Raw genomic sequence first — 15,941 nt, 5'->3', positions numbered from 1 at the left:
ACATTGCAGTGGAATTTCTCTTGACTTTGGGTACTCTGCCACAACTGAATGAGTCCATATTAAAGTGCTGGATGATGAGAGACACGTGCCAAAGTCATCCCCATCACCCTAGCTAATAGTTTCAAACCAACTGCCAGATATGTGAATTAGGCTATGTAAAAGCCTGTAGCACTAGATAGCTAACTCGGAAAGATTAAACCAGACAAAGCATAGAATCAGAAAGATAACAAGTGTTTACTTTTTAAAGCAAATTTTTATTTCCCATAACAAAAGCTAACTAACTGATACAAAAACTGGTAGCTGAAAGGAGGTATTGCCATAATAAAACCTCAACTATATAATATTGGCTTTGAATTCAGGCTGTGGACAGAGACCACTTTTAGTAAAGGCTGGAAAAATGGTGAATGAAGGTAGGTCTTAGTGGGACATTTGGCAAAACTTTCATCTGCAGAAACTTGAGTGATAGAAAATGTACCCAAAGAACTTGTGGATCTACTTAAGGACATTTTTGGACAGAATGCTAAAAGTGTCATTTGACTTCTTTTAGCTGCACTTAGTAAAATATGGAAAGAGAGATGAGCTGAAAAATGAACTGTTTTGTTTATAAGAATTTAGAAGAAATAAAAAGTTATCCAGGATTTACTATGTTAAAAAACAAAATTGTGTTTTTCTTCAGTCTTTCAAGTTGTTAAACATTCTCAAAGTAGGAAATAGCCTCAAGTGTAAAGATAAAAATCAATGGTGTTGGGTAGAAGACCCTTTGTAATAACTTTTAAAAGTCCTAAGTTATGGGCAGCCCGGGTGGCTCAGCGGTTTAGTGCTGCCTTCAGCCCAGGGCCTGATCCTGGAGACCCAGGATCGAATCCCATGTCTGGCTCCCTGCATGGAGCATGCTTTTCCCTCTGCCTCTCTCTCTCTCTCTCTCTCTCTCTCTCTCATTCTCTCTCTCTCTCTCTCACTCTGTGTTTTTCATGAATAAATAGTAAAATAAAATCTTTAAAAAAAAGTCCTAAGTTATATTTAAGAGACCTCAGGAAAATAGAACAGACTCCTAATATTCCTAGGGGCATTTTTCTCTCAGCAGCCTAACACATAGAAAATAGAGAGAGGTCTGTGTGAAAAGAATTAGATGCAAATTTTAGGAATAGAGAATTTTAGGAATGACATAGAGTTGTGAATCAGGTTCATGGGCAATCCATGAAGTTTTTAAGACCATTATACTAAAAAAAAAAGAACTGCTAGTTGCTCTAAAAGAGATTGCAGTGATTAAAAAAAGAGTAAGATTTCTAGGCTCCTAACCTGCTATGTATAGAAATAAGAATGAAAATCATGACAATTTCTTGTGTAAAGATATGGAAATCCAGAGTTGGAGTCAAGAGACTCAGAGAATAGTGAACAAGAAAAACCACTCTCATGAAGCAGAAGTGGACTCTAATCACAGAACATTCCCAGGTCCAGAATACGGGAAACTATTAATGTGTATCTGGATGGCTTTCAGAATGGATACAAACCAATGACTGCTCTGTGCCTCCCATTCGTCTCATTTTTGATTAGAAGCAAATACTGTGGTTATTTTGTTCCCATCTCATTCTTTAATATTAGGTTGATTGGCAGCAAACAATTTATGTTTTTAGTTTAAAGTTGTCTGGGTGAAGAGCACATGCATCCAGTGAGCCACATCCATATCTAAGCTAGAAGCAAATAGGAGAACCTGGCATTCAAGCCAGATGCCATAAATGGGAGTGCCCTTTGGCATTTGGGAAGGGTGAACATATTTTACACATAGGAAGACTAATTTGTGGTCAGAAGGCAGTCTGTGGCAGATTACAAAAATTGCTGCCAATGTTTCATCTATTTAACATATCTCTGCAATTTAATTTTGTTGGTCTTCCCATGAGGAAGTAAGTTCATTTCTTTTTATTATTTCTTCTATTTATTTTTTATTTTCTTTTTTTAGCTTTAGGGATAGAGAGAGAGCATAAAGAAGGAAAGGGGCAAGGGAGAGAGAGTATCCCAGGCCGACTCCTTGCTGGGTGCAGAGCCTAATGTGGGGCTCAATTCCAGGATCCTGAGGTTGTGACCTGAGCTGAAACCAGGAATCAGATGCTTAATCAACTGAGGCACCCAGGCAACTTGAGAGTTTATTTCTTGAATCCCCCTCTTGAATCTGGGGCTGGTAATGTGACTTGCTTTGGCCAATGAGATATTAACAAATATGACACAAGCAGAAGCTCTTTTAAAGGACTTACATATTGGAACTTGCTCCTATTTGCTGTAGTTGAAACTTTGCAATTATCACCATGTGAACAAGCCCAGGCTACTTTATTGGATGGTGATAGCCAAATCATCTTCATCACCTTAGGTAACATTGTTGAGCCAAGTGGCTGAGGCCATCAGAGGCTATCCCAGACCATCCAGCTTCAGCTGAGAGTCCACACACAAATAAAACTGCTAACTTAATCCATTATTTCATAGGAAATAATAAAATTAGTGTTGTTTGAAATCACTAACTTTTGAGGTGGTTTATAGTTAACTGATAGACTATATTCCTTACTGTGATAGGATCAAAGAGAAGATGCACAGCTCCTTTAAACCAAAGTTAACATGCCAATCAAGTTCATTGAAACAGTTATCCTGATTAAAAGGAATATTACACAAATGAGGATACATATAATTCCTCCATATTTATTTGACAAATGTTAAATATTTCAAAGAAGCTTTTACTAACCCATTTAATGATTATTAGATATTAGCTTAATGGTTATTTATAAGTAATATAATATCACAGTTTGATTTTTTCTGAACATGCAGAGGATGGATTCTTTTTCTTTAAGGGACAGCATATTTAAAGCATAAAAATACAGGTTTTTACTTATCTCCTTTAGTTTAAGAAATCATATAATATTCCCTTTCTGAAGAAGGCAAAGGTATACCAATTTGTTTTCTCAGGAAGTATTTAACCTATAATGAAAGAACCTTATCACACTTTTGATCATGCTAGGGAATTTTTGTATTGCCTCTTCCCTCCAGAATACATCATTTTTCTTACCATTAAACCTTGGATATTGAGACTGGATTAGACTGTATAAGCTAGTACACTGTGGGGTATGGAGTTTATGGTTAGAGAATATTTCTTCGTATTTTTTTCCATATAAAAGAGAGGAAATTATACTTTTTACAGACATCTTAACAGAAGATCATGTAGTTTCATATGAACCAGCAGATCATTTCCATTCCATCTACCTTCTTATGTCAACACACTTTTCAGGCTGCTTCAAATAAATGTTGAAATCAAAGCAAGACCCCTTGCTCTCTAAGTCATCCCAAATCTGTTTCTGTTTCTTTATTCATAAATGTTTCCATTCTTTTGACAACAGAACTGTGTGTTTTTTTAAGATTTTATTTTTAAGTAATTTCTACACCCAACATGGGGCTTGAACTCAACAACCCTGAGATCAAGAGTCACATGCTCTTCCCACTGAGCCAGCCATGTTACCCAACAATAAGACTATTTTAATTAGATATTCCTGTATTTCATAAAAATGAAATTCTTATAATCTATAAACTTTTAAGAATACTTCCAAAATAAAATGAGATTTGGCTAACAAAGCACAATTACAGACCTTTGTATGAAACTAAAGCCCTTCCTTCTGTAAAGATGACAAAGAAGCTTTACTCAGTAACAAGGAACAGCATACAGAAGTGATAGCATTTGACAACTTACGGTAGATGGTTATAGAAAGGCAGAGAAAAGTAGGAACCAAAAATGATTCCATATTCTTGACTTTAGCAACTTAGAGGAAATTTTTGCTGTTATTTATGGGAAGGGAAATGAAGGAGGAAAAGATTTAAGGGAAGAGAGGAATGAAAACTCAGTTACATTTTAAATGCTTGTAATACATCCAAATAGAGATATCAAGAAGGGAGATGGATATATGGGTCTGAGTCTCAGGAGAAAGTTCAAAGCTGGATATATAAATTTGGGAGAGTTAATAGCTAACAGAATAGACGAGATCACTCAGGGAGAGAGTTTAAGGAGAGATCACAATGAGGCTTAAAACTGAGCCCGAGGAAATATTTGACGGAAACCCACAGAAAGCCAAGTGTTTGGATGCTCCTATATTTTTATTTAAGACACTGACATATTTGGATTCTATGGGAGATGAGAAATATGTACTAGGATCAGTCAACAATGACATCTTTATCACAATATTGAAAAATATAAAGGAATGGTTTACCTGGAAAAAAACTGAGCAAATTATGAATGTCCTTATGATATAATTCAGAGTGCAGAAATCTCATTATAGTAGAATTATTTAACATGGGAAATTGTTAATAACATATGAATAAGAAGAAGCAGATTAAAAATATGTATTAATAAAATACTATTTAAAGTTAAGTATAAATTCAAAGTAAAAACTAGAGGCACACATAAAAATATTGTGTGGTTATTCCTTGATAGTGTGAATATAGATATTTCTGTGCTTTGTTTTTCTTGGTTTTGTAATAAATGCTTACTACATTGAGTGTTGTCATGGTTGAAAAAAGTTATCTGAAGCATTAAAATGGAAAGTAATAATAATGATATACTGAACAATAGCTACAAAGGATATATAGGGGGAAATTTTTGTGAAAATAGCATTATAATTGTTGGGTGCTTAGTTTTTGCTGGGTGCTATACTATGGTAAATGTTTTATGTGGATTATCTTATGTAATTCTTATAAAATTATATAAGATGGGACTGTTATTACCTTTTTGAATTTAAAAAATAATTTAATAAGACTTTATATTTTAGAGTACATTTAGGTTCACAGTAAAATTGAGAGGAAGGTCCAGAAAATTTCCATATTCCTCCTGCTTCCAACCTTTGTAGCCTACTCCTTTATCAATATCCTCCACCAGAGTGGTACATTTGTTACAGTCTATGAGCCTCATTGACATACCATAATCATTTAAAGCCCATAGTTTGCATTATGGTTCACTTTTCATGTTGTACATTCTATGGGTTTGGATAAATGTATAATGACATGTATCCATCATCATGGTACCATACAGAATATTTCCACTGCCCAAAAACTCCTCTGTGGTTCACTTATTTATCCCTCACTGCTGCCAACCTCTAGCAACCTCTGATCTTTTTATTCTCTCCATAGTTTTGCCTTTTCCAGAATGTGATATATATGGAAATACAGTATGTAACCTTTTTCTTCTATCATTTAGTGATATGTATTTATAGTTCCTATCTTTCCATGGCTTGTGCAGTAATATTTCACTGTCAGGATATACTGTAGTTTGTTTATCCATTCACCTACTGAAGGACATCTTGGTTCCTTCCAAGTTTTGGCAATTATGAATAAAGCTGATACAAACATCCATGTGCAGGTTTTTGTGTGGACATGTTTTCAATTACCAAGGAGTGCGATTGCTAGATTGTATGGTAAGGGTATGCTTAATTTTGTAAGACATCACTAAACTGTCTGCCGAAGTGGCTATACCATTTTGCATTCCCATCACCTACTGTATCAGCTTTTAATAATTAACAACCATGAAGCTTAGAGAGCTTATGTTACTTGACCAATATAACACAATTACTAAATAGGAGAGCTGGGATTTAGGTGCAAACATATCTAATTCCAGAGAAGGCTCTCTTGTATTTAGGACACAAGTACAGGTGGAATGAGAGTCATCCACTTCCTGAGGATTACCTCAGCGGCTAAATGAGGTAGAAAGCAACCATTTGTTTTCACTTCTTCAATAAAACAAGCTGTGCTAGAGCAGAATCCAAGTAAGCATCCATGTAGAAATAACGAATAGCATTTACCAGATCAGTATTTACTTATAAGCTTCTTTTTTTACCTTAATCATAACTATAATATCATGTACAAAAATAAAAATATATTTGTGGGTATGGATTAACATGATGAAAACAATTTTTTGTGGACTATGAGAGTATAAAAGTGACCTTAGAGTTTATATGATCTAACAGCTTCATTTTATGGATCAGAACGTTTAGCCCAAAGAGAAATTAAATCTGGCTGATGATAGCATCAGAAATAGAAACACCTCACACTGGAGCTCTTTTCTTCAGCTGATCTCAAAGACTGATCTAAGGATCCATGAGACCTTTGCCAGGATCCACAAGGTCAAAACTCATGCATAGTAATACCAACATGTTATTTGCCTTTTACACTCTCATTCTCTCATGAATTTATAGTAGTTTTCCAGAGGCTACATTGTGTATGACTCCATGACAGATTGAAGGCAAAAGCAGATATGCAAATACAGCCAGACAATTAAGCTAGACAATGAAGATATGTACAAAAATGTAAAACAGTATCACTCTTCTCAATTATATGTATTTTTGTAAAACAGCACAATTTTTCATAAAAATGCATTCATGTCAACATGCAGAGTTTATTTTTAATTAGTAAACATTTCAAAATTTTCTCAGTTTTAATTTCTAGTATAGTAAATATCAATGGGTAGAGTTCACATAAATGTACTATGGGGTCCTCAGTGGTTTTTATTAATTTAAGGGGGTCTTAAGGTCATAAGTTTGGAAACTGCTTTATTAAAGAATATTTATTTAAAATGTCTTTAAGCTCTTCCTATTAGGAAAACAGTATTAATTTAATAAATATAAGAATATTTAATAAAATATTAAGTTTAATAAAAATAAAGACTTCAATAAATATTAATAAATTTACTAAATATTCAATAAATATTTAATATTTCAAATCTTTATATATTTTAAGACTTTTTCTTAATATTTTGTATTTGTGACCAAGAAAAGACTGTCATATTGTAGTGAAATTCATCTTATATCTACAAATCTCCTATTTCAATGTTTAATCATGCTTTTCAGTGATTAAATTAAATCTTACATTAAGTGTATTTTTTTCTTATTTTCCTACAGAATATTTCAGCACAGAAAGGAATTTCATAACCTAAGTTAGATTACTTCTCATCTTAAAAAAAAAAAAAAAAAAAAAAAAAAAAAAAGATTACTTCTCATCTTTATTACTAATTTAAATCATATTTCTTGAAGTTAAAGAAGCATATTGTTTCAGGAAAATTAGATGCCTTCCCTTGGTATTATGGCACGCTTAAAATATATGCTAATATTGCAGTGAGAATCATTACTGGGTTTCTCTATATAGCACTGAAAGGAAAAACAATTAAAATTGCTTTAGAGTATCAATAATTCATGAGGGAAAAGTCTATCCCTACTAGACTATGTCTTAAAAAATCCTTGTGAGACAAGAGGGAGCCTCCTCAATCTCTCCCAGGAGAGAAGCCCTTCCCTCTACTTTATGAGGGAGTTCATTTCAAGCTGCCCTTGGGCTTCTAAAATAGCTATGTATCTTACTATTCTTAATCTGTCTTCTCCCACATCTTAAAAGTAGAAATGAAACCTTCACAAGAAGCCACTTTTAAAAGTAAATACATACATACCTACATGTGTACATACTTGCATGCCTAAAGAACGCCTTCTGTATTTTTTGATTAACCAGCATAGCACCTACCATGATGCCCTCCATATTGCAAGAGCCAGTAGATAGCCATTTAGACATTCCACCCCCATCTACATTGTAGATATTCCATCCCTCCAGCCCTTCTTCTTAAATCTCCCACTTGCTTGAAACCTGGGGTTTTCTAAATGATTTCCAGGCTGGCTGCCATATCTGATTTTTAATAGGAATCTCTAAAGTGAACTATAATTTGAAAATACGTAATCAAGGACACCGTGGGATTCTCAGCTTTAGGCAATATGTTCTGTCGGGTAAAAGAAAGCTCTGGCAAACAGCAGACCCAGATCTTTTCACCAGCTGTGCACCCGACTTATTCTATAATTTCAATCAAGTCACTCTAGCAGCCATTGTCTGTCTGTTTCACCAGTGGAAACTACAGAAGTCCTAGCCTGCCTGACTCCCTAACAATGATCATGTGAGGATTAACGAGATAAAGGCTGTAGAACTATTTTGTTCCCCTGGGGAAAGATACTCAGAAAATAAAGGTATTAGAGAAAATCTCTGGATATGGCTTTCAAGAACTCAGATTCCCAAGTCTCATGTTGTATGCATGTTTTCCGGCAATTAGATCATTATTGCTTTTTCTTCTGCAATGAAAACAATACCAAAAACCAGTCTCCCTTTGAAATAGAACAAAGAAAGCACACTTTTCTTTTGTTTCTTTCATGTAAGATGGATTTTCTGAGTATAAGCATATTGTGTTATAGCACAAGTTGGCAGCTTTACCCTCAAATACACTCACATCTGTTGACTGGACCTGAATTTTACACACCCAATTGCACATTGTTTAATTGCTCATCTCTGCCAGTAGCATAAATATATTGTATATTTATATTTTAAGCTCCTGTATATATTTGAACATACGTATAAACATGTATTGACTCTGCTTTTTTTAAGTTTTTGTGCTGCAAATTTTTAAAAAACATAGTCCTCTCTATGCATTTTAACAGAAATAAACCCCCTCAAGGTTTCTGTTTAAAATCATGCCCACAGGCATAAACTGTGAGGCATGCCTGCTATGATTTCACCTTCACATACTTCAAAAGAATGTGTGCATGTTTGTGTTTGGGGAATGGATGATACAGGGAAAGGGGGTTTAGGAAGAAGATCCTTTGTAAATGTAAAATATTCCCTGTGTGTTGTTCCGCATCTAAATATCTGAATTTAATGCTTTCATATGGCTCTTCAATTTCAAATGCTGGGCTTTGACCATATTTTATCATGGCCTAATTTGATATTATCCCATCACCAAATATCCTAGGAACACTTTCTCTCATACATCAATCTCTCCAAGAATGGACAAATTGCTCTTAACTCCATATTAAGGCTAATGAAAGCTTTTGGAGAAGTTGCAGAGTATTGAAAAATGGGATTTAGCATAAAAATGCCTTCCAAATAAACCACAAAAATGCCTCGTGTGACTGTGGTGAGAGAACCTGCTGGCTGTGTGGTATTGACATGAGGAATTCCAACAGCTCCTTCTGAGTTGGGGAGATAATTGCTTCAATAGAGTTCATAAACTTGCAAGCTCAATTCATCCAGTAAAAAATCCGAAGTAAACGTTGCTGGAAAATAAAATCTCTGTGCATGGAGGTTGCTGCTTTGCAACATGGAGGATTACTAGTCTGAAGACTGTCAGTTTTGAAATCTAAAGCAATGCATTACCCTGCAGGGCCCCATCCATGCCAGCTAAAACAGATGTAGCATATTTGTTTCTGGAGTGTACTCGGCTAGGGAAAAATACCTCTTTTTTCTTCCCCCTTTCTCATTTAGAGATTGAAGGTTAAGACAAATAAAACTTGCTTTCCCATTGAGATGTATGCTACATTTCAGTATTGAATAAATGTGCATACTTCTTTATTGGGGCCTGAAAATACGGTAGGGTACTAACACAAGAACATTATCACAATTCATACTGTAGTATTAGCAGTTTCTACTATTGAAAAGTGGCATTATTTTAATATGAGAAGATATAATGAAAATATAACAGGAAGGAATTGACCGCATAGAGCAAACATTCGACTCACCACTAATATCCTAGCCAGAAAATAAACCCTAAACATCAAAGTAACTGTGAAATTCACATTTGTTCATTGACTCTGAAATGAAATCTATTGCTAATATTCTAAAGCTTTTTTAGAGCTTTAAATATACTTTAATAGTGAATAATAGTTACATCCTTTATGTAAAGTCATGTTTGCCAGAAAACAAACAAAAAAAGGAAAGAAAAACCTACACAAGTTAAAGACTACATAAATCATAAAAAATTAAATTAAGTCTCTCTCCCAAGCCAAGTCAGGACAAAATCATTTACATTTTGGTAGAATTTAAATTCTTTAGAAATTTTAATTTTGTTAATAGAGCATATTCAATTTAAAAAATGGTATGTTTGAAGCAAATTTCCCCTTCTTGTTAGAAAAACTTTCAGTAACTCATTTTACATGTAAAAGCTTTTTATCTTTTGTGAGCTACTTTTTCTTGCCATGATGATAGGAATAAGTCAGTGATGGAACTGAGGCATTCTAGTGGAAACAATGTAAGAGTGTTAAAAAAATAATGTGATTTATCTAAAAGGAAATGAAAACCAGAGGAACTCTATTCTAGAAGCCTTAAAAAAAAATGAGTCATATTCTCCCAAGATTTATGCTGGGCCATGATGGTTAGGTAGCAACCTTGGAAGTTAGCAGGTACTTCTAACACCCCAGATCTCTAACTAGATAATGCATCAGAGTAAAATGAAGGTGATCTTGGAATAAAAAAAAAGCTTTTTTGCTTACCCCTTTTTCCAGTCTTTGGCAACCACCAATTTGTTCTATCTATGGATTGGGGATTTTTTTTAATGCCACCAAATTTAAATTTATATATTTTTATGTTTTTAGTTTCAGGTATATAGCATAGTGATTTGACAATTGTATATATTATTCAGTGCTTATCATGATAAATGTAGTTACCTTCTGTCACCATGCAATGTGATTACAATATTACTGACTATATTCTCTATGCTGTACTTTTTATCTCTGTGACTTCTTTATTTTATAACTGGAAGTTTGAACCTCTTAATCTTTTTCATCTATTTTGCCCAACCCCCCACAACCACTTCCCTTTTGGCAACTACCATGTGTCCTCTGTATTTAAGAGTCTGCTTTTTTGTTTGTTTGTTTTTATATATTCCACATATAAGTGAAATCATACAGTCTCTTTCTCTGATTTATTTCACTTAGCATAATAACCTCTAGGTTCATCCATGTTGTTGCAAGTGGCAAGATATTTTTCTTTTTTATGGCTGAGTAATATTCCATTATAGATATTTTTCTTAATCCATTCATCTATCTGTAGACATTTGGGTTGCTTTCATATCTTGGCTATTGTAAATAAAGCTGCAATAAACATAGAGGTGCAGATATCTTTTCAAATGGGTGGAGTCAAATGGTAGAATCTTCTAGTTATAAAATAATTAAGTCATGGGGATATAATGTACAACATGGCAGCTGTAGTTAATAATACTGAAAGTTGCAAAAAAAGTAAAAGTTCTCATCATAAGGAAAAACGTTTCTACGTATGTGATGGATGTTAACAAGACTTATATCACTTTTGTCATAATAAATATACTAAAAAAACAAAATCTAACATTTATTGAGGGCTTACTATGAACTGAGCTCTCTGCCAATTGTGGTACATGTATTAAAACATGTAGTACTTAGAACAGGCTAATGTGATAGGTACTATTATAATTCCCACTTTAGTGATGAGGAAATCAAAGCTCAGTGATGAAAATAGACATATAGCTATTTCATATTAAAGCTTAGGTCAAGGCCCTTAATAACCTCCAGATTGCACTGCCTCACTGAAGGGTCCAGGATACACATTCTGCAACAGAAGAGTCTCAGTGACCCACCAGAACACTCCTTTTTACTTTCTCACATTAATGGTAATTCTGTGAATAGCTTAACCAAAACAAGCATGGTAAACAATGAAATTTTTTTAAAAAGTCTACATTTGGATAAAAAGTTGGAAGAAAATAATTTGCACCTTTAAAAGAAATATTTGAGAGAGAGAGTGAGCCCAAGGGGGAGGAGCAGAGGGAGAGGCACAAGTAGACTCCGTGCTGAGCACAGAGCCCAATTTACGGCTCAATCTCATGACCCTGAGATCACGACCTAAGCTGAAATCAAGAGTTGGACCCTTAACCAACTGAGCCTACCTAGGCATCCCCAGTTTGCACCTTTCTTAAGGTGAAACTAATGCATGTGATTTCTGTACTGATCTACAGGCAATATTACCCGATTGATTGATTTATTATTCTGTTTATCAAAGAAATCAATTGGTGAATATTTCAAAACTATTAAAGTTTCATTACCCTGTGATGGGCTAAAATGTCAGCCCTTGTCTTGTGATGTCCCTGGATTTTAGCCAATTTTAATTTGGAGTTTTATATGACTTTATAATTTTTACTGACTAACAATGCAACTGTAATTCCCTACTACATTATTTAAGTGATGGATGAAGGGGGAGGAAGGGCTATGGATTGAAAGGAAGTCATTACCATGGTCCTATCAGGAGGTTCTCACCTCAGAGTGGACACTACACTTGACAGTGAAACAGTTTGATCATTGAATTGGATTTGCTCTGACAGGAATATTAATTCAAGTTTTGTGACTCTTTTATAGAAGGGATTCATTTCATGAACAAAATCAAGGCATACAAATAGATCTTTTTAAAATTTTAAATTAGCAATTAAATTAATAAATACCATAAAATTGGTATTTATAAATTATGTAAAAATAAACCATGTATTTTTCTAACTCACTGATTGTAAATTCAAGATTAAAAGTTTATACTCTAGTAATCTGAATTTTTTTGGTTCCAGGTTTGACTCAGCAGGTTATGATCCATCACAATCTGTTAATATTTGTATTTGTCCCCCAAATAAGTCTTAATAATTTATATTTTATAACCATCCAATTATTCTGATACTATTTTTTCCTTTAGAGGAAAAAAAACAAAACCGATCTTTTACTATTATTTAAAAAAAACTAGAAGTAGATACTCCATCTTGCTGTGCACTGTAAGAGGTGACTGACACTTTGGACTGTTTTTACAGAGTGTCTTGCATGTATGCTGTTGATGATCTCCATGCTCACCCCAACACCCCAGTACAATCAAATTGACTCCCATACACCTGGTTTTAGACTGGGAATGAGGAAGGCATGGAAGTCCAGTGGAGAATCCCTAAGATGACAGCCAACCAGGAATAAATATACCAAATAGTTTTGCCAGTTTCTTGAAGATTAGGAAAACAGACAAAATAAAAGTAATATTATTATTCCCAAAGGTCACTAATAGTTAATTCATGGCAGATAGTGTAAAAAAGAAAAAAACTGAAAGAGTGAATTCTGAGGGAAAATAAGATAAAATCCACATGGCATCTCTACCAACCACCGTTTGAGAATTGGTTGTCTCCAGAGTAACTATTATGAGATGGTCCACCATCATTTTTTTATAGGAATCATATTCCATAATCAATTCACCTGGCTGAATACCAATGTCAGGTAGTCACCCAGGATAAACATTTATATTAGAATATCAATATCATATCAATCACCATATATATATCTGTATGTATATAAAATTACATATATAATTATATATATGAATATGTTATCCAACCTTGATTCAGTCAGGTCTCTGATTTATCTTCATAATTTGCTATAAAGTTAGTTTAAATATTGCCAAATCCACTCCATCTTGAAGAATCTTGGTGAATATTGAAGAAATTTTTACTGTAGAAAGTTAAATTGTAGTATGCTAGAAAAGGCATGAGTACTTGACAATTATGAACCTGGATTTTATTCCCCATATTGATGCAGGACAGCCATCACTTTGGAGCAAATCACTTAACCAGTTCAAACTTCATCCTCCTCATCTGAAAATAGGTGGACTGAAATGATTACTCTTTAAGCTCTACCTTTCTGTGATGATGAATATCTATATGAGAGCTTTCACTTCTATAGTAATTAGGTCACGGGAGTCCTGACCTTGTAAAATCAAGAAAGAATGAATAGAGACCTAGAGAAAAGTTAGTGAGTTGAAATGTAAAGGACATTCTCCCTTAAGCAACGTGTTACATTCCTTGGTGCCCTGGGTCTTTCTTTCTGCTTTTATCAACTGTTTCTGAACATTTCTCTGAATTTTTGGTATTTTAATTCCTTAGTCTTCCTTAAACATTATATCCTACACCTTGAAAATTACATATATTAGAATGTTAATGAAGATGTCCATGAGAAAAGACCAAGAAAACTAATTCATGAGGTACTGCTTTTGAGGCCATCATTCCTAATTTAAACTAAATGAGCGTCAAGAGAAAAAAAATATTCCTGAAATACTGTGCTCTCATTTGACTTATATTTTAAAATTGTTAGCTTGTGAAGCATATTGCTTATGTTTGTGTCAGGGTTACCCTTCTTTTGCCCAAATACTTTTCAACCGAATTTGGCTGAGCATTACTGTAGAATAATGCAGTTCTAAAGTTATCTGTTTGCATATGGTTCCTTCAGGAGGGATTCAAAGGATACATTTGTTGTGTTTATAGAGATGACAACCCTTTATTTCTCCAAAGCCTAAATATGTTTTCCTAAAGGTACCCTGAAAATCAGTGCCTGCTTCTGCACTAATAAACTACAGGTCTTTCTCAGTCTAATATTATATTGGAAGAAGAGGCATTGTTTAGACACATAATCATGCTACTGCTGACTGTTGCTATAAAAATGAAGTTTCATCTCTGCACAATTTCCATTGCTTTTCCTTTGAAATCTGGTGTTTATTGCAACAGAATTTCAGATTTTGCAACATGAGAGTCTGAAAGACAGGCCAACACAGGCGGCTCTTTGGAAACAAGAGACCTGGTACTTCCAACAGCCAAAAAGCTGGCCAAACACCAGGATGAGGGGAAAGACATATCAGGTAGGTTGTGTTGGATCAGATGTATTTTGATTATTTGCTAGAAGGTTTCTTTTGACAAAGCATGATTTTTTTTTTGGTTGTTCTGTATTTCTGTTAACCATACTCTCCTGGAAGAGACTTTGACCATCTGGATGTGGTTTTTATTTCTGTGAGAAGGAACTTTTGTGTCCTTGACATGCCACTAGTAAAAATAAATGCTCAATGAAAAGAACATGGATCAAGATGCTATATATTTCCAGGTCAAATTAGGACAACTACTACAAATTATTTGGGGTATACAATTAAGCATGTGAACATGAAAAAAATGCACTTATTACTAATATACTTACAGAAGGTTTCAGAATAACTTGACAGCTAGTTTGGAGCAGTCATAGTAAACATAACATCTGCACACAACATGGTCATCTGTAGGATAATAGGCAGCTAAACATGTGTCCATGTACTATACAAACTAGTGAGAATTTTGTTTCAGGAGATCTGGGTTTTCCTGTCACATTATAAAAATTATTATAGATTTAAGATACAGATTTGAAATTTGTTGCAAACTGTAGCAAAAAGGATAAGGCACATCAAAGAATAATGTTTGGGGAGCATATAATTTTTCTGTTCTTTACCCTTTAGTCCACTGGCAATTCCTTTTCCATAACTCATTGCAGTTATTGCTGAATGCTTTATCCGGGCAGTGAGGGTTTATTTTTAGTTCTGAATTTGCAAATGAAGCAGCCTGTGAGGTAGATTCCTCAATTAAATCAAAGTACCCATATTAGTGTTGCCACTAAAAAGTACAATTTTATTTTATACTTGAAATAAAGACAAAGATAATTTTTTTTTGGATTGGCTGCTCTTTGTACTTAGGTACTTATCTCTATACTATCGTTCTAACTAAATCCCCATTGGGTTATGATGAAGTTTGATCTCTTCTAGGTCTGTGTATAAAATGAGCTCACTTTCTGAAGCTATGAGTTTAGAGACAATGCCAGTAGGCTTCTCTAGCACTGAAGTTTGCATTTCCCTTTCTGGGGTGGTGAGGTATTACTGTAGCTCTTAACTCTGCTTTTGTGCTATACTTTCCCTTACATTAGTGGTGGGTCTTAGGAGGCATGGAGATGGCATTAAAGCTAGTTGTGTCTTTGCCATGTTTTGTGAATGAGAGTCTCTTTTGAAAGGATCATGCTCTAAAGCCCTAAGAATCTTTCTAAAATGCTACTATTGTAACTAAGAAATTACCGAATCCCTCTAGTTTACATAGAATAGTGTTATTTTGTTATGGTTGTTGTTACAAGGTAAAAATATTCTGGATCATGTAACTTACATAAAATCTAACAAATATGTACTGAAAATTTCTATAAAGGAGTTTTTTTTTTAGGGTTCTGAATATTTAGAGAGTTTGCTTATAATTCTGCAGTTTTAATCACAGACACCATAATTAGTTCTTCCTTAAATACAAG

The 15,941-nt window shown here is 34.2% G+C and overlaps 1 long non-coding RNA gene across 1 annotated transcript in view; it reads left to right on the top strand.

The window, feature by feature from the left end:
• The first annotated feature begins 14,360 nt into the window (after positions 1–14,360).
• The window catches only part of LOC119877761, a 40,214-nt gene continuing 38,633 nt past the window's right edge, over positions 14,361–15,941 (top strand). The window contains exon 1 of the long non-coding RNA XR_005381956.1: positions 14,361–14,493. This is a non-coding gene — a long non-coding RNA (uncharacterized LOC119877761). The remainder of the gene's footprint in view (positions 14,494–15,941) is intronic.

The sequence above is a fragment of the Canis lupus genome, chromosome 31, assembly GCF_011100685.1.
Source record: "Canis lupus familiaris isolate Mischka breed German Shepherd chromosome 31, alternate assembly UU_Cfam_GSD_1.0, whole genome shotgun sequence".
Lineage (NCBI taxonomy): Eukaryota > Metazoa > Chordata > Mammalia > Carnivora > Canidae > Canis > Canis lupus.
The sequence above is the reverse complement of the archived record's forward strand: the minus strand, read 5'-3'. Positions and strand labels throughout refer to the sequence as shown.